At 57.3% G+C, this 26932-nt stretch overlaps 1 protein-coding gene across 1 annotated transcript in view; it reads right to left on the bottom strand.

Annotated features, from left to right (window-relative positions):
• The window catches only part of smg9 (SMG9 nonsense mediated mRNA decay factor), a 58619-nt gene extending 39105 nt beyond the window's left edge, over window positions 1-19514 (bottom strand). The window contains exon 1 of the mRNA XM_068018515.1: window positions 19408-19514. The gene's annotated coding sequence lies outside the window, so the exon portion shown is untranslated. The remainder of the gene's footprint in view (window positions 1-19407) is intronic.
• Between the last annotated feature and the right edge of the window lie 7418 nt (window positions 19515-26932).

The following is a 26932-nucleotide window of genomic DNA, read 5'->3' on the forward strand; positions in this document are numbered from 1 at the left end:
CTGGATCTAGTATAACCAGGGGAGAGCGGGACCCTGGAACTAGTCTCAACAAGGGGAGAGCGGGACCCTGGATCTAGTATAACCGGGGGAGAGCGGGACCCTGGATCTAGTATAACCAGGGGGAGAGCGGGACCCTGGATCTAGTATAACCGGGGGAGAGCGGGACCCTGGAACTAGTCTCAACAAGGGGAGAGCGGGACCCTGGATCTAGTATAACCAGGGGGAGAGCGGGACCCTGGATCTAGTATAACCAGGGGGAGAGCGGGACCCTGGAACTAGTATAACCGGGGGAGAGCGGGACCCTGGAACTAGTCTCAACAAGGGGAGAGCGGGACCCTGGATCTAGTATAACCAGGGGGAGAGCGAGACCCTGGATCTAGTATAACCAGGGGAAGAGCGAGACCCTGGATCTAGTATAACCAGGGGGAAAGCGGGACCCTGGATCTAGTATAACCAGGGGGAAAGCGGGACCCTGGATCTAGTATAACCGGGGGAGAGCGGGACCCTGGATCTAGTATAACCAGGGGGAGAGCGAGACCCTGGATCTAGTATAACCAGGGGGAAAGCGGGACCCTGGATCTAGTATAACCAGGGGGAAAGCGGGACCCTGGATCTAGTATAACCAGGGGGAAAGCGGGACCCTGGATCTAGTATAACCAGGGGGAGAGCGAGACCCTGGATCTAGTATAACCAGGGGGAGAGCGGGACCCTGGATCTAGTATAACCAGGGGGAAAGCGGGACCCTGGATCTAGTATAACCAGGGGGAGAGCGAGACCCTGGATCTAGTATAACCAGGGGGAAAGCGGGACCCTGGATCTAGTATAACCAGGGGAAGAGCGAGACCCTGGATCTAGTATAACCAGGGGGAGAGCGGGACCCTGGATCTAGTATAACCGGGGGAGAGCGGGACCCTGGATCTAGTATAACCAGGGGGAAAGCTGGACCCTGGATCTAGTATAACCAGGGGGAAAGCGAGACCCTGGATCTAGTATAACCAGGGGGAAAGCTGGACCCTGGATCTAGTATAACCAGGGGGAAAGCGGGACCCTGGATCTAGTATAACCAGGGGAAGAGCGAGACCCTGGATCTAGTATAACCAGGGGGAGAGCGGGACCCTGGATCTAGTATAACCAGGGGGAGAGCGGGACCCTGGATCTAGTATAACCGGGGGAGAGCGGGACCCTGGATCTAGTATAACCAGGGGAAGAGCGTGACCCTGGAACTAGTGTAATCAGGGGTAGAGTGGGATCCTGGATCTAGTATAACCAGGGGGAGAGCGAGACCCTGGATCTAGTATAACCAGGGGGAGAGCGAGACCCTGGATCTAGTATAACCAGGGGGAGAGCGAGACCCTGGATCTAGTATAATCAGGGGGAGAGCGAGACCCTGGATCTAGTATAACCGGGGGAGAGCGGGACCCTGGATCTAGTATAACCGGGGGAGAGCAGGACCCTGGATCTAGTATAACCGGGGGAGAGCGGGATCCTGGATCTAGTATAATCAGGGGGAGAGCGAGACCCTGGATCTAGTATAACCGGGGGAGAGCGGGACCCTGGATCTAGTATAACCGGGGGAGAGCGAGACCCTGGATCTAGTATAACCAGGGGGAGAGCGGGACCCTGGATCTAGTATAACCGGGGGAGAGCGAGACCCTGGATCTAGTATAACCAGGGGGAGAGCGGGACCCTGGATCTAGTATAACCAGGGGGAGAGCGAGACCCTGGATCTAGTATAACCGGGGGAGAGCGGGACCCTGGATCTAGTATAACCGGGAGAGAGCGGGACCCTGGATCTAGTATAACCAGGGGGAGAGCGAGACCCTGGATCTAGTATAACCAGGGGGAAAGCTGGACCCTGGATCTAGTATAACCAGGGGGAAAGCGAGACCCTGGATCTAGTATAACCAGGGGGAGAGCGGGACCCTGGATCTAGTATAACCGGGGGAGAGCGGGACCCTGGATCTAGTATAACCAGGGGAAGAGCGTGACCCTGGAACTAGTGTAATCAGGGGTAGAGTGGGATCCTGGATCTAGTATAACCAGGGGGAGAGCGAGACCCTGGATCTAGTATAACCAGGGGAAGAGCGGGACCCTGGAACTAGTATAACCGGGGGAGAGCGGGACCCTGGATCTAGTATAACCGGGGGAGAGCGGGACCCTGGAACTAGTATAACCGGGGGAGAGCGGGACCCTGGATCTAGTATAACCAGGGGGAGAGCAGGACCCTGGATCTAGTATAACCGGGGGAGAGCGGGACCCTGGAACTAGTATAACCGGGGGAGAGCGGGACCCTGGATCTAGTATAACCAGTGGGAGAGCGTGACCCTGGATCTAGTATAACCGGGGGAGAGCGGGACCCTGGAACTAGTCTCAACAGGGGGAGAGCGGGACCCTGGAACTAGTATAACCGGGGGAGAGCGGGACCCTGGAACTAGTCTCAACAGGGGTAGAGTGGGATCCTGGATCTAGTATAACCAGGGGGAGAGCGGGACCCTGGATCTAGTATAACCAGGGAGAGAGCGGTACCCTGGATCTAGTATAACCAGGGGGAGAGCGAGACCCTGGATCTAGTATAACCAGGGGGAGAGCGGGACCCTGGAACTAGTATAACCGGGGGAGAGCGGGACCCTGGATCTAGTATAACCGGGGGAGAGCGGGACCCTGGATCTAGTATAACCGGGGGAGAGCAGGACCCTGGATCTAGTATAACCGGGGGAGAGCGGGACCCTGGAACTAGTATAACCGGGGGAGAGCGGGATCCTGGATCTAGTATAACCAGTGGGAGAGCGGGACCCTGGATCTAGTATAACCAGGGGGAGAGCGAGACCCTGGATCTAGTATAACCAGTGGGAGAGCGGGACCCTGGAACTAGTCTCAACAGGGGGAGAGCGGGACCCTGGATCTAGTATAACCGGGGGAGAGCGGGACCCTGGAACTAGTCTCAACAGGGGGAGAGCGGGACCCTGGAACTAGTATAACCGGGGGAGAGCGGGACCCTGGAACTAGTCTCAACAGGGGTAGAGTGGGATCCTGGATCTAGTATAACCAGGGGAGAGCGGGACCCTGGATCTAGTATAACCAGGGAGAGAGCGGTACCCTGGATCTAGTATAACCAGGGGGAGAGCGAGACCCTGGATCTAGTATAACCAGGGGGAGAGCGGGACCCTGGAACTAGTATAACCAGGGGGAGAGCGGGACCCTGGATCTAGTATAACCGGGGGAGAGCGGGACCCTGGATCTAGTATAACCGGGGGAGAGCAGGACCCTGGATCTAGTATAACCGGGGGAGAGCGGGACCCTGGAACTAGTATAACCGGGGGAGAGCGGGATCCTGGATCTAGTATAACCAGTGGGAGAGCGGGACCCTGGATCTAGTATAACCAGGGGGAGAGCGAGACCCTGGATCTAGTATAACCAGTGGGAGAGCGGGACCCTGGAACTAGTCTCAACAGGGGGAGAGCGGGACCCTGGATCTAGTATAACCGGGGGAGAGCGGGACCCTGGAACTAGTCTCAACAGGGGTAGAGTGGGATCCTGGATCTAGTATAACCAGGGGGAGAGCGAGACCCTGGATCTAGTATAACCAGTGGGAGAGCGGGACCCTGGAACTAGTCTCAACAGGGGGAGAGCGGGACCCTGGATCTAGTATAACCGGGGGAGAGCGGGACCCTGGAACTAGTCTCAACAGGGGTAGAGTGGGATCCTGGATCTAGTATAACCAGGGGGAGAGCGGGACCCTGGATCTAGTATAACCGGGGGAGAGCGGGACCCTGGAACTAGTCTCAACAGGGGTAGAGTGGGATCCTGGATCTAGTATAACCAGGGGGAGAGCGAGACCCTGGATCTAGTATAACCAGGGGGAGAGCGGGACCCTGGATCTAGTATAACCGGGGGAGAGCGGGACCCTGGATCTAGTATAACCAGGGGGAGAGCGAGACCCTGGATCTAGTATAACCAGTGGGAGAGCGGGACCCTGGAACTAGTCTCAACAGGGGGAGAGCGGGACCCTGGATCTAGTATAACCAGGGGGAGAGCGAGACCCTGGATCTAGTATAACCAGTGGGAGAGCGGGACCCTGGAACTAGTCTCAACAGGGGGAGAGCGGGACCCTGGATCTAGTATAACCGGGGGAGAGCGGGACCCTGGAACTAGTCTCAACAGGGGTAGAGTGGGATCCTGGATCTAGTATAACCAGGGGGAGAGCGAGACCCTGGATCTAGTATAACCAGTGGGAGAGCGGGACCCTGGAACTAGTCTCAACAGGGGGAGAGCGGGACCCTGGATCTAGTATAACCGGGGGAGAGCGGGACCCTGGAACTAGTCTCAACAGGGGTAGAGTGGGATCCTGGATCTAGTATAACCAGGGGGAGAGCGGGACCCTGGATCTAGTATAACCGGGGGAGAGCGGGACCCTGGAACTAGTCTCAACAGGGGTAGAGTGGGATCCTGGATCTAGTATAACCAGGGGGAGAGCGAGACCCTGGATCTAGTATAACCAGGGGGAGAGCGGGACCCTGGATCTAGTATAACCGGGGGAGAGCGGGACCCTGGATCTAGTATAACCGGGGGAGAGCAGGACCCTGGATCTAGTATAACCGGGGGAGAGCGGGACCCTGGAACTAGTATAACCGGGGGAGAGCGGGATCCTGGATCTAGTATAACCAGTGGGAGAGCGAGACCCTGGATCTAGTATAACCAGTGGGAGAGCGGGACCCTGGATCTAGAATAACCAGGGGGTGAGCGAGACCCTGGATCTAGTATAACCGGGGGAGAGCGGGACCCTGGATCTAGTATAACCGGGAGAGAGCGGGACCCTGGATCTAGTATAACCGGGGGAGAGCGGGACCCTGGATCTAGTATAACCGGGGGAGAGCGGGACCCTGGAACTAGTATAACCGGGGGAGAGCGGGACCCTGGATCTAGTATAACCAGTGGGAGAGCGGGACCCTGGATCTTGTATAACCGGGGGAGAGCGGGACCCTGGAACTAGTATAACCGGGGGAGAGCGGGACCCTGGAACTAGTCTCAACAGGGGGAGAGCGGGACCCTGGAACTAGTATAACCGGGGGAAAGCGGGACCCTGGAACTAGTCTCAACAGGGGTAGAGTGGGATCCTGGATCTAGTATAACCAGGGGGAGAGCGGGACCCTGGATCTAGTATAACCAGGGAGAGAGCGGTACCCTGGATCTAGTATAACCAGGGGGAGAGCGAGACCCTGGATCTAGTATAACCAGGGGGAGAGCGGGACCCTGGAACTAGTATAACCGGGGGAGAGCGAGACCCTGGATCTAGTATAACCAGGGGGAGAGCGAGACCCTGGATCTAGTATAACCAGGGGGAGAGCGGGACCCTGGATCTAGTATAACCGGGGGAGAGCGGGACCCTGGAACTAGTCTCAACAAGGGGAGAGCGGGACCCTGGATCTAGTATAACCAGGGGGAGAGCGGGACCCTGGATCTAGTATAACCAGGGGGAGAGCGGGACCCTGGAACTAGTATAACCGGGGGAGAGCGGGACCCTGGAACTAGTCTCAACAAGGGGAGAGCGGGACCCTGGATCTAGTATAACCAGGGGCAGAGCAGGACCCTGGATCTAGTATAACCGGGGGAGAGCGGGACCCTGGAACTAGTCTCAACAAGGGGAGAGCGGGACCCTGGATCTAGTATAACCAGGGGAAGAGCGAGACCCTGGATCTAGTATAACCAGGGGGAGAGCGAGACCCTGGATCTAGTATAACCAGGGGGAGAGCGAGACCCTGGATCTAGTATAACCAGGGGAAGAGCGAGACCCTGGATCTAGTATAACCAGGGGGAAAGCGGGACCCTGGATCTAGTATAACCAGGGGGAAAGCGGGACCCTGGATCTAGTATAACCAGGGGGAAAGCGGGACCCTGGATCTAGTATAACCAGGGGAAGAGCGAGACCCTGGATCTAGTATAACCAGGGGGAGAGCGAGACCCTGGATCTAGTATAACCAGGGGGAGAGCGGGACCCTGGATCTAGTATAACCAGGGGAAGAGCGAGACCCTGGATCTAGTATAACCAGGGGGAGAGCGAGACCCTGGATCTAGTATAACCAGGGGGAAAGCGGGACCCTGGATCTAGTATAACCAGGGGGAGAGCGGGACCCTGGATCTAGTATAACCAGGGGGAAAGCGGGACCCTGGATCTAGTATAACCAGGGGGAGAGCGAGACCCTGGATCTAGTATAACCAGGGGGAAAGCGGGACCCTGGATCTAGTATAACCAGGGGAAGAGCGAGACCCTGGATCTGGTATAACCAGGGGGAGAGCGGGACCCTGGATCTAGTATAACCGGGGGGAGAGCGGGACCCTGGATCTAGTATAACCGGGGGAGAGCGAGACCCTGGATCTAGTATAACCAGGGGGAAAGCGAGACCCTGGATCTAGTATAACCAGGGGAAGAGCGAGACCCTGGATCTAGTATAACCAGGGGGAGAGCGAGACCCTGGATCTAGTATAACCAGGGGGAGAGCGAGACCCTGGATCTAGTATAACCGGGGGAGAGCGGGACCCTGGATCGAGTATAACCGGGGGAGAGCAGGACCCTGGATCTAGTATAACCGGGGGAGAGCGGGACCCTGGATCGAGTATAACCGGGGGAGAGCAGGACCCTGGATCTAGTATAACCGGGGGAGAGCGGGACCCTGGATCGAGTATAACCGGGGGAGAGCGGGACCCTGGATCTAGTATAACCGGGGGAGAGCGAGACCCTGGATCTAGTATAACCAGGGGGAAGAGCGAGACCCTGGATCTGGTATAACCAGGGGGAGAGCGAGACCCTGGATCTAGTATAACCAGGGGGAGAGCGAGACCCTGGATCTAGTATAACCAGGGGGAGAGCGAGACCCTGGATCTGGTATAACCAGGGGGAGAGCGAGACCTGGATCTAGTATAACCAGGGGGAGAGCGAGACCCTGGATCTAGTATAACCAGGGGGAGAGCGAGACCCTGGATCTGGTATAACCAGGGGGAGAGCGAGACCCTGGATCTAGTATAACCAGGGGGAGAGCGAGACCCTGGATCTGGTATAACCAGGGGGAGAGCGAGACCCTGGATCTAGTATAACCAGGGGGAGAGCGAGACCCTGGATCTGGTATAACCAGGGGGAGAGAGCGAGACCCTGGATCTAGTATAACCAGGGGGAGTGCGAGACCCTGGATCTAGTATAACCAGGGGGAGAGCGAGACCCTGGATCTAGTATAACCAGGGGGAGAGCGAGACCCTGGATCTAGTATAACCAGGGGGAGAGCGAGACCCTGGATCTAGTATATACCGGGGAGAGCGGGACCCTGGATCGAGTATAACCGGGGGAGAGCAGGACCCTGGATCTAGTATAACCGGGGGAGAGCGGGATCCTGGATCTAGTATAATCAGGGGGAGAGCGAGACCCTGGATCTAGTATAACCGGGGGAGAGCGAGACCCTGGATCTAGTATAACCGGGGGAGAGCGGGACCCTGGATCGAGTATAACCGGGGGAGAGCAGGACCCTGGATCTAGTATAACCGGGGGAGAGCGGGATCCTGGATCTAGTATAACCGGGGGAGAGCGGGACCCTGGATCGAGTATAACCGGGGGAGAGCAGGACCCTGGATCTAGTATAACCAGGGGAGAGAGCGGGACCCTGGATCTAGTATAACCAGGGGGAGAGCGGGACCCTGGATCGAGTATAACCGGGGGAGAGCAGGACCCTGGATCTAGTATAACCAGGGGGAGAGCGAGACCCTGGATCTAGTCCTGGATCTAGTATAACCGGGGGAGAGCGGGACCCTGGATCTAGTATAATCAGGGGAGAGCGAGACCCTGGATCTAGTATAACCGGGGGAGAGCGGGACCCTGGATCTAGTATAATCAGGGGGAGAGCGAGACCCTGGATCTAGTATAACCGGGGGAGAGCGGGACCCTGGATCTAGTATAACCGGGGGAGAGCGAGACCCTGGATCTAGTATAACCGGGGAGAGCGGGACCCTGGATCTAGTATAACCAGGGGAGAGCGAGACCCTGGATCTAGTATAACCGGGGGAGAGCGGGACCCTGGATCTAGTATAATCAGGGGGAGAGCGAGACCCTGGATCTAGTATAACCGGGGGAGAGCGGGACCCTGGATCTAGTATAACCGGGGGAGAGCGAGACCCTGGATCTAGTATAACCAGGGGGAGAGCGAGACCCTGGATCTAGTATAACCGGGGAGAGCGGGACCCTGGATCGAGTATAACCGGGGGAGAGCGGGACCCTGGATCTAGTATAACCGGGGGAGAGCGGGACCCTGGATCTAGTATAATCAGGGGGAGAGCGAGACCCTGGATCTAGTATAACCAGGGGGAGAGCGAGACCCTGGATCTAGTATAACCGGGGGAGAGCGGGACCCTGGATCGAGTATAACCGGGGGAGAGCGGGACCCTGGATCTAGTATAACCGGGGGAGAGCGAGACCCTGGATCTAGTATAACCAGGGGGAGAGCAGGACCCTGGATCTAGTATAACCGGGGGAGAGCGGATCCTGGATCTAGTATAATCAGGGGGAGAGCGGGACCCTGGATCTAGTATAACCGGGGGAGAGCGGGACCCTGGATCTAGTATAACCGGGGAGAGCGAGACCCTGGATCTAGTATAACCGGGGGAGAGCGGGACCCTGGATCTAGTATAACCGGGGAGAGCGGGACCCTGGATCTAGTATAACCGGGGGAGAGCGGGACCCTGGAACTAGTATAACCAGGGGGAGAGCGAGACCCTGGATCTAGTATAACCGGGGGAGAGCGGGACCCTGGATCTAGTATAACCGGGGGAGAGCGGGACCCTGGAACTAGTATAACCAGGGGGAGAGCGAGACCCTGGATCTAGTATAACCGGGGGAGAGCGAGACCCTGGATCTAGTATAACCGGGGGAGAGCGAGACCCTGGATCTAGTATAACCAGGGGGAGAGCGAGACCCTGGATCTAGTATAACCGGGGGAGAGCGGGACCCTGGATCTAGTATAACCGGGGAGAGCGGGACCCTGGAACTAGTATAACCGGGGGAGAGCGGGACCCTGGATCTAGTATAACCAGTGGGAGAGCGAGACCCTGGATCTAGTATAACCGGGGAGAGCGGGACCCTGGAACTAGTATAACCGGGGGAGAGCGGGACCCTGGATCTAGTATAACCAGGGGGAGAGCGAGACCCTGGATCTAGTATAACCGGGGGAGAGCGGGACCCTGGATCTAGTATAACCGGGGGAGAGCGGGACCCTGGAACTAGTATAACCAGGGGGAGAGCGAGACCCTGGATCTAGTATAACCGGGGGAGAGCGAGACCCTGGATCTAGTATAACCGGGGGAGAGCGAGACCCTGGATCTAGTATAACCAGGGGGAGAGCGAGACCCTGGATCTAGTATAACCGGGGGAGAGCGGGACCCTGGATCTAGTATAACCGGGGGAGAGCGGGACCCTGGAACTAGTATAACCGGGGGAGAGCGGGACCCTGGATCTAGTATAACCAGTGGGAGAGCGGGACCCTGGATCTAGTATAACCGGGGGAGAGCGGGACCCTGGAACTAGTATAACCGGGGGAGAGCGGGACCCTGGATCTAGTATAACCAGGGGGAGAGCGAGACCCTGGATCTAGTATAACCGGGGGAGAGCGGGACCCTGGATCTAGTATAACCGGGGGAGAGCGGGACCCTGGAACTAGTATAACCGGGGGAGAGCGGGACCCTGGATCTAGTATAACCAGTGGGAGAGCGGGACCCTGGATCTAGTATAACCGGGGGAGAGCGGGACCCTGGAACTAGTATAACCGGGGGAGAGCGGGACCCTGGAACTAGTCTCAACAGGGGGAGAGCGGGACCCTGGAACTAGTATAACCGGGGGAGAGCGGGACCCTGGAACTAGTCTCAACAGGGGTAGAGTGGGATCCTGGATCTAGTATAACCAGGGGGAGAGCGGGACCCTGGATCTAGTATAACCAGGGAGAGAGCGGTACCCTGGATCTAGTATAACCAGGGGGAGAGCGAGACCCTGGATCTAGTATAACCAGGGGGAGAGCGGGACCCTGGAACTAGTATAACCGGGGGAGAGCGGGACCCTGGATCTAGTATAACCGGGGGAGAGCGGGACCCTGGATCTAGTATAACCGGGGGAGAGCAGGACCCTGGATCTAGTATAACCGGGGGAGAGCGGGACCCTGGAACTAGTATAACCGGGGGAGAGCGGGATCCTGGATCTAGTATAACCAGTGGGAGAGCGAGACCCTGGATCTAGTATAACCAGGGGGAGAGCGGGACCCTGGATCTAGAATAACCAGGGGGTGAGCGAGACCCTGGATCTAGTATAACCGGGGGAGAGCGGGACCCTGGATCTAGTATAACCAGGGGGAGAGCGGGACCCTGGATCTAGTATAACCAGGGGGAGAGCGGGACCCTGGATCTAGTATAACCAGGGGGAGAGCGGGACCCTGGATCTAGAATAACCAGGGGGTGAGCGAGACCCTGGATCTAGTATAACCGGGGGAGAGCGGGACCCTGGATCTAGTATAACCAGGGGGAGAGCGGGACCCTGGATCTAGAATAACCAGGGGGTGAGCGAGACCCTGGATCTAGTATAACCGGGGGAGAGCGAGACCCTGGATCTAGTATAACCGGGGGAGAGCGGGACCCTGGATCTAGTATAACCAGGGGGAGAGCGGGACCCTGGATCTAGTATAACCGGGAGAGAGCGGGACCCTGGATCTAGTATAACCGGGGGAGAGCGGGACCCTGGATCTAGTATAACCGGGGGAGAGCGGGACCCTGGAACTAGTATAACCGGGGGAGAGCGGGACCCTGGATCTAGTATAACCAGTGGGAGAGCGGGACCCTGGATCTTGTATAACCGGGGGAGAGCGGGACCCTGGAACTAGTATAACCGGGGGAGAGCGGGACCCTGGAACTAGTCTCAACAGGGGGAGAGCGGGACCCTGGAACTAGTATAACCGGGGGAAAGCGGGACCCTGGAACTAGTCTCAACAGGGGTAGAGTGGGATCCTGGATCTAGTATAACCAGGGGGAGAGCGGGACCCTGGATCTAGTATAACCAGGGAGAGAGCGGTACCCTGGATCTAGTATAACCAGGGGGAGAGCGAGACCCTGGATCTAGTATAACCAGGGGGAGAGCGAGACCCTGGATCTAGTATAACCAGGGGGAGAGCGGGACCCTGTATCTAGTATAACCAGGGGGAGAGCGGGACCCTGGATCTAGTATAACCAGGGGGAGAGCGGGACCCTGGATCTAGTATAACCAGGGGGAGAGCGGGACCCTGGATCTAGTATAACCAGGGGGAGAGCGGGACCCTGGATCTAGTATAACCAGGGGGAAAGCGGGACCCTGGATCTAGTATAACCAGGGGGAGAGCGAGACCCTGGATCTAGTATAACCAGGGGAGAGCGAGACCCTGGATCTAGTATAACCAGGGGGAGAGCGGGACCCTGGATCTAGTATAACCAGGGGGAGAGCGGGACCCTGGATCTAGTATAACCGGGGGAGAGCGAGACCCTGGATCTAGTCTAACCAGGGGGAGAGCGGGACACTGGATCTAGTATAACTAGGGGGAGAGCGAGACCCTGGATCTAGTGCAATCAGGGGTAGAGCGGGACCCGGGATCTAGTATAACCAGGGGAAGTGCGAGACCCTGGATCTAGTATAACCAGGGGGAGAGCGAGACCCTGGATCTAGTATAACCGGGGGGAGAGCGAGACCCTGGATCTAGTATAACCGGGGGGAGAGCGGGACCCTGGATCTAGTATAACCAGGGGGAGAGCGGGACCCTGGATCTAGTATAACCAGGGGGAGAGCGAGACCCTGGATCTAGTATAACCGGGGGGAGAGCGAGACCCTGGATCTAGTATAACCGGGGGGAGAGCGGGACCCTGGATCTAGTATAACCAGGGGGAGAGCGGGACCCTGGATCTAGTATAACCAGGGGAAGAGCGAGACACTGGATCTAGTATAACCAGGGGGAGAGCGAGACCCTGGATCTAGTATAACCAGGGGGAAAGCGGGACCCTGGATCTCGTATAAACAGGGGGAGAGCGGGACCCTGGAACTAGTATAACCAGGGGGAGAGCGGGACCCTGGATCTAGTATAACCAGGGGGAGAGCGAGACCCTGGATCTAGTATAACCAGGGAGAGAGCGGTACCCTGGATCTAGTATAACCAGGGGGAGAGCGAGACCCTGGATCTAGTATAACCAGGGGGAGAGCGAGACCCTGGATCTAGTATAACCAGGGGGAGAGCGAGACCCTGGATCTAGTATAACCAGGGGGAGAGCGGGACCCTGGAACTAGTATAACCGGGGGAGAGCGGGACCCTGGATCTAGTATAACCGGGGGAGAGCAGGACCCTGGATCTAGTATAACCGGGGGAGAGCGGGACCCTGGATCTAGTATAACCGGGGGAGAGCGGGACCCTGGATCTAGTATAACCGGGGGAGAGCAGGACCCTGGATCTAGTATAACCGGGGGAGAGCGGGACCCTGGATCTAGTATAACCAGTGGGAGAGCGGGACCCTGGATCTAGTATAACCGGGGGAGAGCGGGACCCTGGATCTAGTATAACCGGGGGAGAGCGGGACCCTGGATCTAGTATAACCGGGGGAGAGCGGGACCCTGGATCTAGTATAACCGGGGGAGAGCGGGACCCTGGATCTAGTATAACCAGTGGGAGAGCGGGACCCTGGATCTAGTATAACCAGGGGGAGAGCGAGACCCTGGATCTAGTATAACCGGGGGAGAGCGGGACCCTGGATCTAGTATAACCGGGAGAGAGCGGGACCCTGGATCTAGTATAACCGGGGGAGAGCAGGACCCTGGATCTAGTATAACCGGGGGAGAGCGGGACCCTGGAACTAGTATAACCGGGGGAGAGCGGGACCCTGGATCTAGTATAACCAGTGGGAGAGCGGGACCCTGGATCTAGTATAACCGGGGGAGAGCGGGACCCTGGAACTAGTATAACCGGGGGAGAGCGGGACCCTGGAACTAGTCTCAACAGGGGGAGAGCGGGACCCTGGAACTAGTATAACCGGGGGAGAGCGGGACCCTGGAACTAGTCTCAACAGGGGTAGAGTGGGATCCTGGATCTAGTATAACCAGGGGGAGAGCGGGACCCTGGATCTAGTATAACCAGGGAGAGAGCGGTACCCTGGATCTAGTATAACCAGGGGGAGAGCGAGACCCTGGATCTAGTATAACCGGGGGAGAGCGGGACCCTGCAACTAGTATAACCAGGGAGAGAGCGGTACCCTGGATCTAGTATAACCAGGGGGAGAGCGAGACCTTGGATCTAGTATAACCAGGGGGAGAGCGGGACCCTGGAACTAGTATAACCAGGGAGAGAGCGGTACCCTGGATCTAGTATAACCAGGGGGAGAGCGAGACCCTGGATCTAGTATAACCAGGGAGAGAGCGGGACCCTGGATCTAGTATAACCAGGGGGAGAGCGGGACCCTGCAACTAGTATAACCAGGGAGAGAGCGGTACCCTGGATCTAGTATAACCAGGGGGAGAGCGAGACCCTGGATCTAGTATAACCAGGGAGAGAGCGGGACCCTGGATCTAGTATAACCAGGGGGAGAGCGGGACCCTGGATCTAGTATAACCAGGGGGAAAGCGGGACCCTGGATCTAGTATAACCAGGGGGAGAGCAGGACCCTGGATCTAGTATAACCGGGGGAGAGCGAGACCCTGGATCTAGTCTAACCAGGGGGAGAGCGGGACCCTGGATCTAGTATAACTAGGGGGAGAGCGAGACCCTGGATCTAGTGTAATCAGGGGTAGAGCGGGACCCGGGATCTAGTATAACCAGGGGGAGTGCGAGACCCTGGATCTAGTATAACCAGGGGGAGAGCGAGACCCTGGATCTAGTATAACCAGGGGGAAAGCGGGACCCTGGATCTCGTATAAACAGGGGGAGAGCGGGACCCTGGAACTAGTATAACCAGGGGGAGAGCGGGACCCTGGATCTAGTATAACCAGGGGGACAGCGGGACCCTGGATCTAGTATAACCAGGGGCAGAGCGGGACCCTGGATCTAGTATAACCAGGGGGAGAGCGAGACCCTGGATCTAGTATAACCAGGGGGAGAGCGAGACCCTGGATCTAGTATAACCAGGGGGAGAGCGGGACCCTGGAACTAGTATAACCAGGGGGAAAGCGGGACCCTGGATCTCGTATAAACAGGGGGAGAGCGGGACCCTGGAACTAGTATAACCAGGGGGAGAGCGGGACCCTGGATCTAGTATAACCAGGGGGACAGCGGGACCCTGGATCTAGTATAACCAGGGGCAGAGCGGGACCCTGGATCTAGTATAACCAGGGGGAGAGCGAGACCCTGGATCTAGTATAACCAGGGGGAGAGCGGGACCCTGGATCTAGTATAACCAGGGGGAGAGCGAGACCCTGGATCTAGTATAACCAGGGGGAGAGCGGGACCCTGGAACTAGTATAACCGGGGGAGAGCGGGACCCTGGAACTAGTCTCAACAAGGGGAGAGCGGGACCCTGGATCTAGTATAACCAGGGGCAGAGCAGGACCCTGGATCTAGTATAACCAGGGGGAGAGCGGGACCCTGGATCTAGTATAACCAGGGGAAGAGCGTGACCCTGGAACTAGTATAACCGGGGGAGAGCGGGACCCTGGAACTAGTCTCAACAAGGGGAGAGCGGGACCCTGGATCTAGTATAACCAGGGGCAGAGCAGGACCCTGGATCTAGTATAACCAGGGGGAGAGCGAGACCCTGGATCTAGTATAACCAGGGAGAGAGCGGGACCCTGGATCTAGTATAACCAGGGGGAGAGCGAGACCCTGGATCTAGTATAACCGGGGGAGAGCGGGACCCTGGATCTAGTATAACCAGGGGAAGAGCGTGACCCTGGAACTAGTGTAATCAGGGGTAGAGTGGGACCCTGGATCTAGTATAACCAGGGGGAGAGCGAGACCCTGGATCTAGTATAACCAGGGGGAGAGCGTGACCCTGGATCTAGTATAACCAGGGGGAGAGCGAGACCCTGGATCTAGTATAACCGGGGGAGAGCGAGACCCTGGATCTAGTATAACCAGGGGGAGAGCGTGACCCTGGATCTAGTATAACCAGGGGGAGAGCGGGACCCTGGATCTAGTATAACCAGGGGGAGAGCGGGACCCTGGATCTAGTATAACCAGGGGGAGAGCGGGACCCTGGATCTAGTATAACCAGGGGGAGAGCGAGACCCTGGATCTAGTATAATCAGGGGGAGAGCGAGACCCTGGATCTAGTATAACCAGGGGGAGAGCGAGACCCTGGATCTAGTATAACCGGGGGAGAGCGAGACCCTGGATCTAGTATAACCGGGGGAGAGCGGGACCCTGGATCTAGTATAACCGGGGGAGAGCGGGACCCTGGATCTAGTATAACCAGGGGGAGAGCGAGACCCTGGATCTAGTATAACCAGGGGGAGAGCAAGACCCTGGATCTAGTATAACCAGGGGGAGAGCGGGACCCTGGAACTAGTATAACCGGGGGAGAGCGGGACCCTGGAACTAGTCTCAACAAGGGGAGAGCGGGACCCTGGATCTAGTATAACCAGGGGCAGAGCAGGACCCTGGATCTAGTATAACCAGGGGGAGAGCGGGACCCTGGATCTAGTATAACCAGGGGAAGAGCGTGACCCTGGAACTAGTATAACCGGGGGAGAGCGGGACCCTGGAACTAGTCTCAACAAGGGGAGAGCGGGACCCTGGATCTAGTATAACCAGGGGCAGAGCAGGACCCTGGATCTAGTATAACCAGGGGGAGAGCGAGACCCTGGATCTAGTATAACCAGGGGGAGAGCGGGACCCTGGATCTAGTATAACCAGGGGAAGAGCGTGACCCTGGAACTAGTGTAATCAGGGGTAGAGTGGGACCCTGGATCTAGTATAACCAGGGGGAGAGCGAGACCCTGGATCTAGTATAACCAGGGGGAGAGCGTGACCCTGGATCTAGTATAACCAGGGGGAGAGCGAGACCCTGGATCTAGTATAATCAGGGGGAGAGCGAGACCCTGGATCTAGTATAACCAGGGGGAGAGCGAGACCCTGGATCTAGTATAACCAGGGGGAGAGCGGGACCCTGGATCTAGTATAACCGGGGGAGAGCGGGACCCTGGATCTAGTATAACCAGGGGGAGAGCGTGACCCTGGATCTAGTATAACCGGGGGAGTGTGAGACCCTGGATCTAGTCTAACCAGGGGGAGAGCGTGACCCTGGATCTAGTATAACCGGGGGAGAGCGAGACCCTGGATCTAGTATAACCAGGGGGAGAGCGTGACCCTGGATCTAGTATAACCAGGGGAAGTGCGAGACCCTGGATCTAGTATAATCAGGGGGAGAGCGAGACCCTGGATCTAGTATAACCAGGGGGAGAGCGAGACCCTGGATCTAGTATAACCAGGGGGAGAGCGAGACCCTGGATCTAGTATAACCGGGGGAGAGCGGGACCCTGGATCTAGTATAACCAGGGGGAGAGCGGGACCCTGGATCTAGTATAACCGGGGGAGAGCGAGACCCTGGATCTAGTATAACCGGGGGAGAGCGGGACCCTGGATCTAGTATAACCTGGGGGAGAGCGGGACCCTGGATCTAGTATAACCTGGGGGAGAGCGAGACCCTGGATCTCGTATAACCGGGGGAGAGCGAGACCCTGGATCTAGTATAACCGGGGGAGAGCGGGACCCTGGATCTAGTATAACCGGGGAGAGCGGGACCCTGGATCTAGTATAACCAGGGGGAGAGCGAGACCCTGGATCTAGTATAACCGGGGAGAGCGGGACCCTGGATCTAGTATAACCGGGGGAGAGCGGGACCCTGGATCTAGTATAACCAGGGGGAGCGTAGTATTCTACGATAAGTATCATGGGCCTCCCTCAATCCCTGCCCCGGGACTCCCCCACTCCCTCCCTCTCTCACGGGACTCCCTCACCCACCCTTCCGCCCATCCCAACTCGGCCTCCCTCAATGCTTGGCCCCCTCTACCCTGGGCATCCCTCACTCTGTCCCCCACTCAATTCCCCCAGCACCTCCCTGGGCCTCGCTCACACCCTCCTCCCCCACTCCTCCCTCCTTCATTCCCTTTCCCCCCTTCCGTCCCCCACTCCTCCCTCCTTCATTCCCTTTCCCCCCTTCCGTCCCCACTCCTCCCTCCTTCATTCCCTTTCCCCCCTTCCGTCCCCCACTCCTCCCTCCTTCATTCCCTTTCCCCCCTCCCTCCCCACACCTCCCTCATTCCCTCTTCTCCCCCCACTCCTCCCTCATTCCCTCTTCTCCCCCCCCACTCCTCCTCATTCCCTCTTCCCCCACTCCTCCCTCATTCCCTCTTCCCCCACTCCTCCCTCATTCCCTCCCTCCTCCCTCATTCCCTCCCTCCTCCCTCATTCCCTCTTCCCCCTACTCCTTCCTCATTCCCTCTTCCCCCCCACTCCTCCCTCATTCCCACTTCCCCCCCACTCCTCCCTCATTCCCTCTACCACCTCCCCCACTCCTCCCTCATTCCCTCGACACCCCTCCCCCATTCCTCCCTCTACCCCCCTCCCCACTCCTCCCTCATTCCCTCGACACCCCTCCCCCATTCCATCTTTCCCCCTCTTCCGCTCCTCCCTTATTACCTCCCTCCCCACTCCTCCCTCATTCCCTCTTCCCACCCTCCCACACTCCTCCCTCATTCCCTCTTCCCCCCCCTCCCAGGCACCCTTCCATTCCTTCCCCTCCCTCACTCCACCCACCCCTCCCTCACTCCCCCTCATGGTACAACTCACCATCTCCTCCAGGCCTCCCTCACTCCCTCCCGCAGGCTTGCTCATGACCTCCCCTCCCTCACTCCCCCTCCTTCACTCTCCCTCACTCCCCCTCCTTCACTCTCCCTCACTCCCCCTCTCCTCTCCCTCCCCTTCCCACCTCCTCACACACTCACCTGCTCTCCAACTCCCCCCTCCCTCCCGTCCCCCACCCTCCTCTCCCTCACTCCCCCACCCCCTCCCTCCTCCTCTTCCTCCCTCCTACCCTCCCCCTCTCTCCTTCCTCACCTCGCCCTCGCTCCACCCCTCTGTCTACTTCTCCCTCCCTCCCCCTCTCCCTCCTCCCCTCTCTCCCTCCTCCCATCCCTCCTTCCCTCTCCCTCCCTCCTCCCCTCTCTCCCTCCTGCCCTCTCTCTCCGTCCCACCCTCAACCCCCTCCCTCCTCTCCTCCCCTCTCTCTCGGTCCCTCTCTCTCCCTCCTGCCCTCTCTCTCCATCCCACCCTCAACCCCCTCCCTCCTCCCTCCTCTCCTCCCCTCTCTCTCCCTCCTCCCCTCTCTCCCTCCTCCTCTCTCTCTCTCCCTCTCCTCCCCTCCCTCTCTCCCTCCTCCCCCTCCGTCCTCCCCTCTCGCTCCTTCCCTCCTCCCCTCCCCTCCCTCTCCTCTCGCTCCTTCCCTCCTCTCCTCACTCTCTCCCTCCCTCTCCCTCCCTCCTCCCCTCTCTCTCCCTCCTCCCCTCTCCCTCCCTCCCTCCTCCCCTCTCTCTCCCTCCCTCCTCCCCTCTCTCCCTCCCTCCTCCCCTCCTCTCTCTCCCTCCTCCCCCCTCTCTCTCCCTCCTCCCCCCTCTCTCTCCCTCCCTCCTCCCCTCACCTCTCTCTCCCTCCTCCCCTCACCTCTCTCTCCCACTCTCCCTCCCTCCTCCCCTCTCTCTCCCTCCTCCCTCCCTCCTCCCCTCCCTCTCCCTCAGTCCCTCCCTCCCCCCTCCCTCTCCCTCAGTCCCTCCCTCCCTCTCTCCTCCCCTCTCCTCACGCTCTCTCTCTCTCTCCCTCCTCCCTCTCCTCTCTCTCTCCCCCCCTCCTCCCCCCTCCCCTCTCTCCCCCCCTCCTCCCCCTCCCCTCTCCTTCTCTCCCCCTCCTTCTCTCCCTCCCTCCCTCCTCTCTCCCTCACTCTCCCTCCCTCCTCCCACTCCCCTCTCTCTCTCCCTCCCTACCCTCTCTCTCTCCCTCCCTCCTCCCGTCTCCGTCCCTCCTCCTCTCTCCCTCCCCTCTCCCTCCTCACTTCTCTCTCTCCCTCCTCTCCTCCCCTCTCTCTCCCTCCCCCCTCTCTCTCTCTCCTCACTCTCTCAATCCCTCCCCCTCCGCTCTCTCTCAATCCCTCCCTCCTCCCCTCTCTCTCAATCCCTCCTCCCCAATCCCTCCCTCCCTCTCCCCTTTCCCTCCCAACCTCCTCCCCTCTCTCTCCCTCCCTCCCCTCCTCCCCTCTCTCTCCCTCCCCTCCTCCCCTCTCTCTCCTCCTCCCCTCTCCCCTCCCCTCCTCCCCTCTCTCCTCCCTCTCCCCTCCTCCCTCTCTCCTCTCTCTCTCTCCCTCTCCCTCCTCTCTCTCTCTCCCTCTCCTCCCTCTCACCTTCCCTCGGCCTCTTCTTCCTCTCCTGCGGGCTGAACAGTCTCCGCCCGGTTAACTGTCGGGGCGGACCCTGCAGTCGCAAAGTGTGTCAGCGTCAGAAAGATCCGGCTGGAGCAGCGGGTCTCGGGACTATAGTTCCGGGGCAGTCATTCACTTCCCCCCCCCCCCCCCCCCCCACTGCAGCTCAGACAGAGACAGAGACACTGAGCAGCCTCTCCACTGCAGCTCAGACAGAGACAGAGACACTGAGCAGCCTCTCCACTGCAGCTCAGACAGAGACAGAGACACTGAGCAGCCTCTCCACTGCAGCTCAGACAGAGACAGAGACACTGAGCAGCCTCTCCACTGCAGCTCAGACAGAGACAGAGACACTGAGCAGCCTCTCCACTGCAGCTCAGACAGAGACAGAGACACTGAGCAGCCTCTCCACTGCAGCTCAGACAGAGACAGAGACACTGAGCAGCCTCTCCACTGCAGCTCAGACAGAGACAGAGACACTGAGCAGCCTCTCCACTGCAGCTCAGACAGAGACAGAGACACTGAGCAGCCTCTCCACTGCAGCTCACACAGAGACACTGAGCAGCCTCTCCACTGCAGCTCAGACAGAGACACTGAGCAGCCTCTCCACTGCAGCTCAGACAGAGACACTGAGCAGCCTCTCCACTGCAGCTCAGACAGAGACAGAGACACTGAGCAGCCTCTCCACTGCAGCTCAGACAGAGACACTGAGCAGCCTCTCCACTGCAGCTCAGACAGAGACAGAGACACTGAGCAGCCTCTCCACTGCAGCTCAGACAGAGACAGAGACACTGAGCAGCCTCTCCACTGCAGCTCAGACAGAGACAGAGACACTGAGCAGCCTCTCCACTGCAGCTCAGACAGAGACACTGAGCAGCCTCTCCACTGCAGCTCAGACAGAGACACTGAGCAGCCTCTCCACTGCAGCTCAGACAGAGACAGAGACACTGAGCAGCCTCTCCACTGCAGCTCAGACAGAGACAGAGACACTGAGCAGACTCTCCACTGCAGCTCACACAGAGACAGAGACACTGAGCAGCCTCTCCACTGCAGCTCACACAGAGACAGAGACACTGAGCAGCCTCTCCACTGCAGCTCAGACAGAGACAGAGACACTGAGCAGCCTCTCCACTGCAGCTCACACAGAGACAGAGACACTGAGCAGCCTCTCCACTGCAGCTCACACAGAGACAGAGACACTGAGCAGACTCTCCACTGCAGCTCACACAGAGACAGAGACACTGAGCAGACTCTCCACTGCAGCTCACACAGAGACAGAGACACTGAGCAGCCTCTCCACTGCAGCTCACACAGAGACAGAGACACTGAGCAGCCTCTCCACTGCAGCTCAGACAGAGACAGAGACACTGAGCAGCCTCTCCACTGCAGCTCACACAGAGACAGAGACACTGAGCAGCCTCTCCACTGCAGCTCACACAGAGACAGAGACACTGAGCAGACTCTCCACTGCAGCTCACACAGAGACAGAGACACTGAGCAGACTCTCCACTGCAGCTCACACAGAGACAGAGACACTGAGCAGCCTCTCCACTGCAGCTCACACAGAGACAGAGACACTGAGCAGCCTCTCCACTGCAGCTCACACAGAGACAGAGACACTGAGCAGACTCTCCACTGCAGCTCACACAGAGACAGAGACACTGAGCAGACTCTCCACTGCAGCTCACACAGAGACAGAGACACTGAGCAGCCTCTCCACTGCAGCTCACACAGAGACAGAGACACTGAGCAGCCTCTCCACTGCAGCTCACACAGAGACAGAGACACTGAGCAGCCTCTCCACTGCAGCTCACACAGAGACAGAGACACTGAGCAGCCTCTCCACTGCAGCTCACACAGAGACAGAGACACTGAGCAGACTCTCCACTGCAGCTCAGACAGAGACAGAGACACTGAGCAGCCTCTCCACTGCAGCTCACACAGAGACAGAGACACTGAGCAGCCTCTCCACTGCAGCTCACACAGAGACAGAGACACTGAGCAGACTCTCCACTGCAGCTCAGACAGAGACAGAGACACTGAGCAGCCTCTCCACTGCAGCTCAGACAGAGACAGAGACACTGAGCAGCCTCTCCACTGCAGCTCACACAGAGACAGAGACACTGAGCAGCCTCTCCACTGCAGCTCAGACAGAGACAGAGACACTGAGCAGCCTCTCCACTGCAGCTCAGACAGAGACAGAGACATTGAGCAGCCTCTCCACTGCAGCTCAGACAGAGACAGAGACACTGAGCAGCCTCTCCACTGCAGCTCACACAGAGACAGAGACACTGAGCAGCCTCTCCACTGCAGCTCAGACAGAGACAGAGACACTGAGCAGCCTCTCCACTGCAGCTCAGACAGAGACAGAGACATTGAGCAGCCTCTCCACTGCAGCTCAGACAGAGACAGAGACACTGAGCAGCCTCTCCACTGCAGCTCAGACAGAGACAGAGACACTGAGCAGCCTCTCCACTGCAGCTCAGACAGAGACACTGAGCAGCCTCTCCACTGCAGCTCAGACAGAGACACTGAGCAGCCTCTCCACTGCAGCTCAGACAGAGACAGAGACACTGAGCAGCCTCTCCACTGCAGCTCAGACAGAGACAGAGACACTGAGCAGACTCTCCACTGCAGCTCAGACAGAGACAGAGACACTGAGCAGACTCTCCACTGCAGCTCAGACAGAGACAGAGACACTGAGCAGACTCTCCACTGCAGCTCAGACAGAGACAGAGACACTGAGCAGCCTCTCCACTGCAGCTCAGACAGAGACAGAGACACTGAGCAGCCTCTCCACTGCAGCTCAGACAGAGACAGAGACACTGAGCAGCCTCTCCACTGCAGCTCAGACAGAGACACTGAGCAGCCTCTCCACTGCAGCTCAGACAGAGACACTGAGCAGCCTCTCCACTGCAGCTCAGACAGAGACACTGAGCAGCCTCTCCACTGCAGCTCAGACAGAGACACTGAGCAGACTCTCCACTGCAGCTCAGACAGAGACAGAGACACTGAGCAGCCTCTCCACTGCAGCTCAGACAGAGACAGAGACACTGAGCAGCCTCTCCACTGCAGCTCAGACAGAGACAGAGACACTGAGCAGCCTCTCCACTGCAGCTCAGACAGAGACACTGAGCAGCCTCTCCACTGCAGCTCACACAGAGACAGAGACACTGAGCAGCCTCTCCACTGCAGCTCAGACAGAGACACTGAGCAGCCTCTCCACTGCAGCTCACACAGAGACAGAGACACTGAGCAGCCTCTCCACTGCAGCTCAGACAGAGACACTGAGCAGACTCTCCACTGCAGCTCACACAGAGACAGAGACACTGAGCAGACTCTCCACTGCAGCTCACACAGAGACAGAGACACTGAGCAGCCTCTCCACTGCAGCTCAGACAGAGACACTGAGCAGCCTCTCCACTGCAGCTCAGACAGAGACAGAGACACTGAGCAGACTCTCCACTGCAGCTCACACAGAGACAGAGACACTGAGCAGCCTCTCCACTGCAGCTCAGACAGAGACAGAGACACTGAGCAGCCTCTCCACTGCAGCTCACACAGAGACGGAGACACTGAGCAGCCTCTCCACTGCAGCTCAGACAGAGACACTGAGCAGCCTCTCCACTGCAGCTCAGACAGAGACACTGAGCAGACTCTCTACTGCAGCTCACACAGAGACAGAGACACTGAGCAGATTCTCCACTGCAGCTCACACAGAGACAGAGACACTGAGCAGCCTCTCCACTGCAGCTCAGACAGAGACACTGAGCAGCCTCTCCACTGCAGCTCAGACAGAGACAGAGACACTGAGCAGACTCTCCACTGCAGCTCACACAGAGACAGAGACACTGAGCAGCCTCTCCACTGCAGCTCAGACAGAGACAGAGACACTGAGCAGCCTCTCCACTGCAGCTCACACAGAGACGGAGACACTGAGCAGCCTCTCCACTGCAGCTCACACAGAGACAGAGACACTGAGCAGCCTCTCCACTGCAGCTCACACAGAGACAGAGACACTGAACAGCCTCTCCACTGCAGCTCACACAGAGACAGAGACACTGAGCAGACTCTCCACTGCAGCTCACACAGAGACAGAGACACTGAGCAGATTCTCCACTGCAGCTCAGACAGAGACAGAGACACTGAGCAGCCTCTCCACTGCAGCTCACACAGAGACAGAGACACTGAGCAGACTCTCCACTGCAGCTCACACAGAGACAGAGACACTGAGCAGACTCTCCACTGCAGCTCACACAGAGACAGAGACACTGAGCAGACTCTCCACTGCAGCTCACACAGAGACAGAGACACTGAGCAGCCTCTCCACTGCAGCTCAGACAGAGACACTGAGCAGCCTCTCCACTGCAGCTCAGACAGAGACAGAGACACTGAGCAAACTCTCCACTGCAGCTCACACAGAGACAGAGACACTGAGCAGCCTCTCCACTGCAGCTCACACAGAGACACTGAGCAGCCTCTCCACTGCAGCTCAGACAGAGACACTGAGCAGCCTCTCCACTGCAGCTCACACAGAGACAGAGACACTGAGCAGCCTCTCCACTGCAGCTCACACAGAGACACTGAGCAGCCTCTCCACTGCAGCTCACACAGAGACAGAGACACTGAGCAGCCTCTCCACTGCAGCTCACACAGAGACACTGAGCAGCCTCTCCACTGCAGCTCAGACAGAGACAGAGACACTGAGCAGCCTCTCCACTGCAGCTCAGACAGAGACAGAGACACTGAGCAGCCTCTCCACTGCAGCTCAGACAGAGACACTGAGCAGCCTCTCCACTGCAGCTCAGACAGAGACACTGAGCAGCCTCTCCACTGCAGCTCAGACAGAGACAGAGACACTGAGCAGCCTCTCCACTGCAGCTCACACAGAGACACTGAGCAGCCTCTCCACTGCAGCTCAGACAGAGACACTGAGCAGCCTCTCCACTGCAGCTCAGACAGAGACAGAGACACTGAGCAGCCTCTCCACTGCAGCTCACACAGAGACAGAGACACTGAGCAGCCTCTCCACTGCAGCTCAGACAGAGACAGAGACATTGAGCAGCCTCTCCACTGCAGCTCAGACAGAGACAGAGACACTGAGCAGACTCTCCACTGCAGCTCAGACAGAGACAGAGACACTGAGCAGCCTCTCCACTGCAGCTCAGACAGAGACAGAGACACTGAGCAGACTCTCCACTGCAGCTCACACAGAGACAGAGACACTGAGCAGACTCTCCACTGCAGCTCAGACAGAGACACTGAGCAGCCTCTCCACTGCAGCTCACACAGAGACACTGAGCAGCCTCTCCACTGCAGCTCAGACAGAGACAGAGACACTGAGCAGACTCTCCACTGCAGCTCAGACAGAGACACTGAGCAGCCTCTCCACTGCAGCTCACACAGAGACAGAGACACTGAGCAGCCTCTCCACTGCAGCTCACACAGAGACAGAGACACTGAGCAGCCTCCCCACTGCAGCTCAGCTTCAATTTGATCTATTTGTATTTATACATATAAATTTGTGTCTATATTTGGTGCCCCTTTTCAAAGAGGGACGCCTGACGTTAAATAGAGCAGAATGATCTTCATTGGAAAGCGAGAAGTAGAGGTGGAGAGATTAGGATGTGCGTGACATCAGCAGTGTGCTGTCTAATAGTTTCCATTCCCGTAACCCCTTATTACAGATCCTGGACTTTGGGAATTGCAGGAACAAAATTGCAGACGACACAGGGTTAGGCTGGACTACAAATTTGTTTATTTAAAAAAGCACAAAAGCCCTCCTCACACCCTGTCGCAAAGACCTCTAAACTAATTTAAAGGACACCGCACGACACTTGATTGGTTAGTCCAATTTAACTCCCTCCACGATTTCACCCTTCGCGCACATCCAAACACACAAGTCCCCATGACTTATAAAATAAACCTTCTCGGGAAAAAAAACCGCAGGCAAAACCCCACGTTTCTGCCCCAAATTCACTCAATTCAAAACCCAAACCCTCCCAGGAATTGGCTGATAACTTGCAATCCTGCACGCAGTTGGACTTCCAGTGAGAATTGTACGAGCCAGCCTGACCGTTCCTGACCCTCCTTCCCGACTGCAGTCCCCACAGTACAAACCCCTTCAGGAATTGACTGAAAAACTTACAATCACCCACATGGCTGGTCATTACCAATGTTGATTGTGGGCTTGGACCTGAGGTGACCAGTCCTTCTTCACGTAACTGCTGCTCCAAACCCTTCGATCTTGTCCTTTTTCTGATGATCTTTATCGAAATATCATGAACACATCTCCTGAAGCCATCCTGCTGGATTGGTCAGCACTTAGCACCTTTTAATCGCTTTCCTCTTTTACCTGTCTGGTCCAGACAGATCCATTTAGTGCTGATGTGATTTTCCTAACCGAGATCAATGAACTCCACCAAGGTGAGGTATTCCAGGCTCTAAAGCTGATTATACATGCAAGAGGTTTCCCTCCTGTCTTGAAAGGAGTGAATGCTGTGCTCTGGGTCCAGTTAGTTGTCACAATGGCTTCCCCAATCACTTAACATGATAGCAGTTATTCTGTGTCACTGTTATGATGATGTCCCAAATTCCAGTCCTTTAATAGTATCTGTTCTGTTGTGATGTCGGGATGTTTGTAAATTGACCCACAGGAATGCAAGGAATGCAGCCTGCCTCGGTGTGCTTTGTGTTGAGGTTTGGCTCTTATTTACAGTACTCATACTCCACAAAGTCCAATTTTAAAGTCCAGTTGTTGGGGGGGTGGGGGGGAGCGGGGAGGAATTCCCATCCCGCAGCTGACACTTGTGTACTCCACGATGGACCTGCCACAGGTAAAGCAGAGACCTTTATTGGAAGGGGATTGGAGTGTAAGAGCAATTATCTGGGGCTTCGGTGAGGCCACACAGTCAGAGAGTCAGTTCCGGCACCGAAGGAGGCCGTTCAGCCCATCGGGTCCACGTTGGGCTCTCCACGGAGCTAGGCAGTCAGTCTCACTACCCCGCTCAATCCCCGTAGCCCTGTGAGTCTAATTCCTTCAAGTGGCCATCAATTTCCTTTCAATATCGTTGATCGTATTCGCTTTCATCTGCCCTTTTGGTCAGCGAGTTCCAAGTTGTTACCACCCACTGCGTTTACAAAAAAGTTTCTTCTTCATATTCCTCCCTGCATCTCTTGCCCCAAAAATCTTCAATCTGTTACCCCTAGTCCCTGTACCATTTGTTAATGGGAATGGTTTTTCATTGTCTAACTTATCGAAGCCTGTCATAATCTTGTACACTTCTATTCAATCGCCTCTCAATCTCCTTTACTCCAGGGACAACAACCCCAGCTTCTCCGACCTAACCTTGTAACTAAAATCCCCCATCCCCCGGAACCATTCTGGTAAATCTCCTCTGCTCCCTCTCAAGGACCCTCACATCCTTCCTGAAGTGTGGTGACCAGAACTGGACGCAATACTCCAGTTGGGGCCTAACCAGAGCTTTATAAAGGTTCGGCATAACTC

The sequence above is a fragment of the Heterodontus francisci genome, chromosome 39, assembly GCF_036365525.1.
Source record: "Heterodontus francisci isolate sHetFra1 chromosome 39, sHetFra1.hap1, whole genome shotgun sequence".
In the NCBI taxonomy this organism is placed as follows: Eukaryota; Metazoa; Chordata; class Chondrichthyes; order Heterodontiformes; family Heterodontidae; genus Heterodontus; species Heterodontus francisci.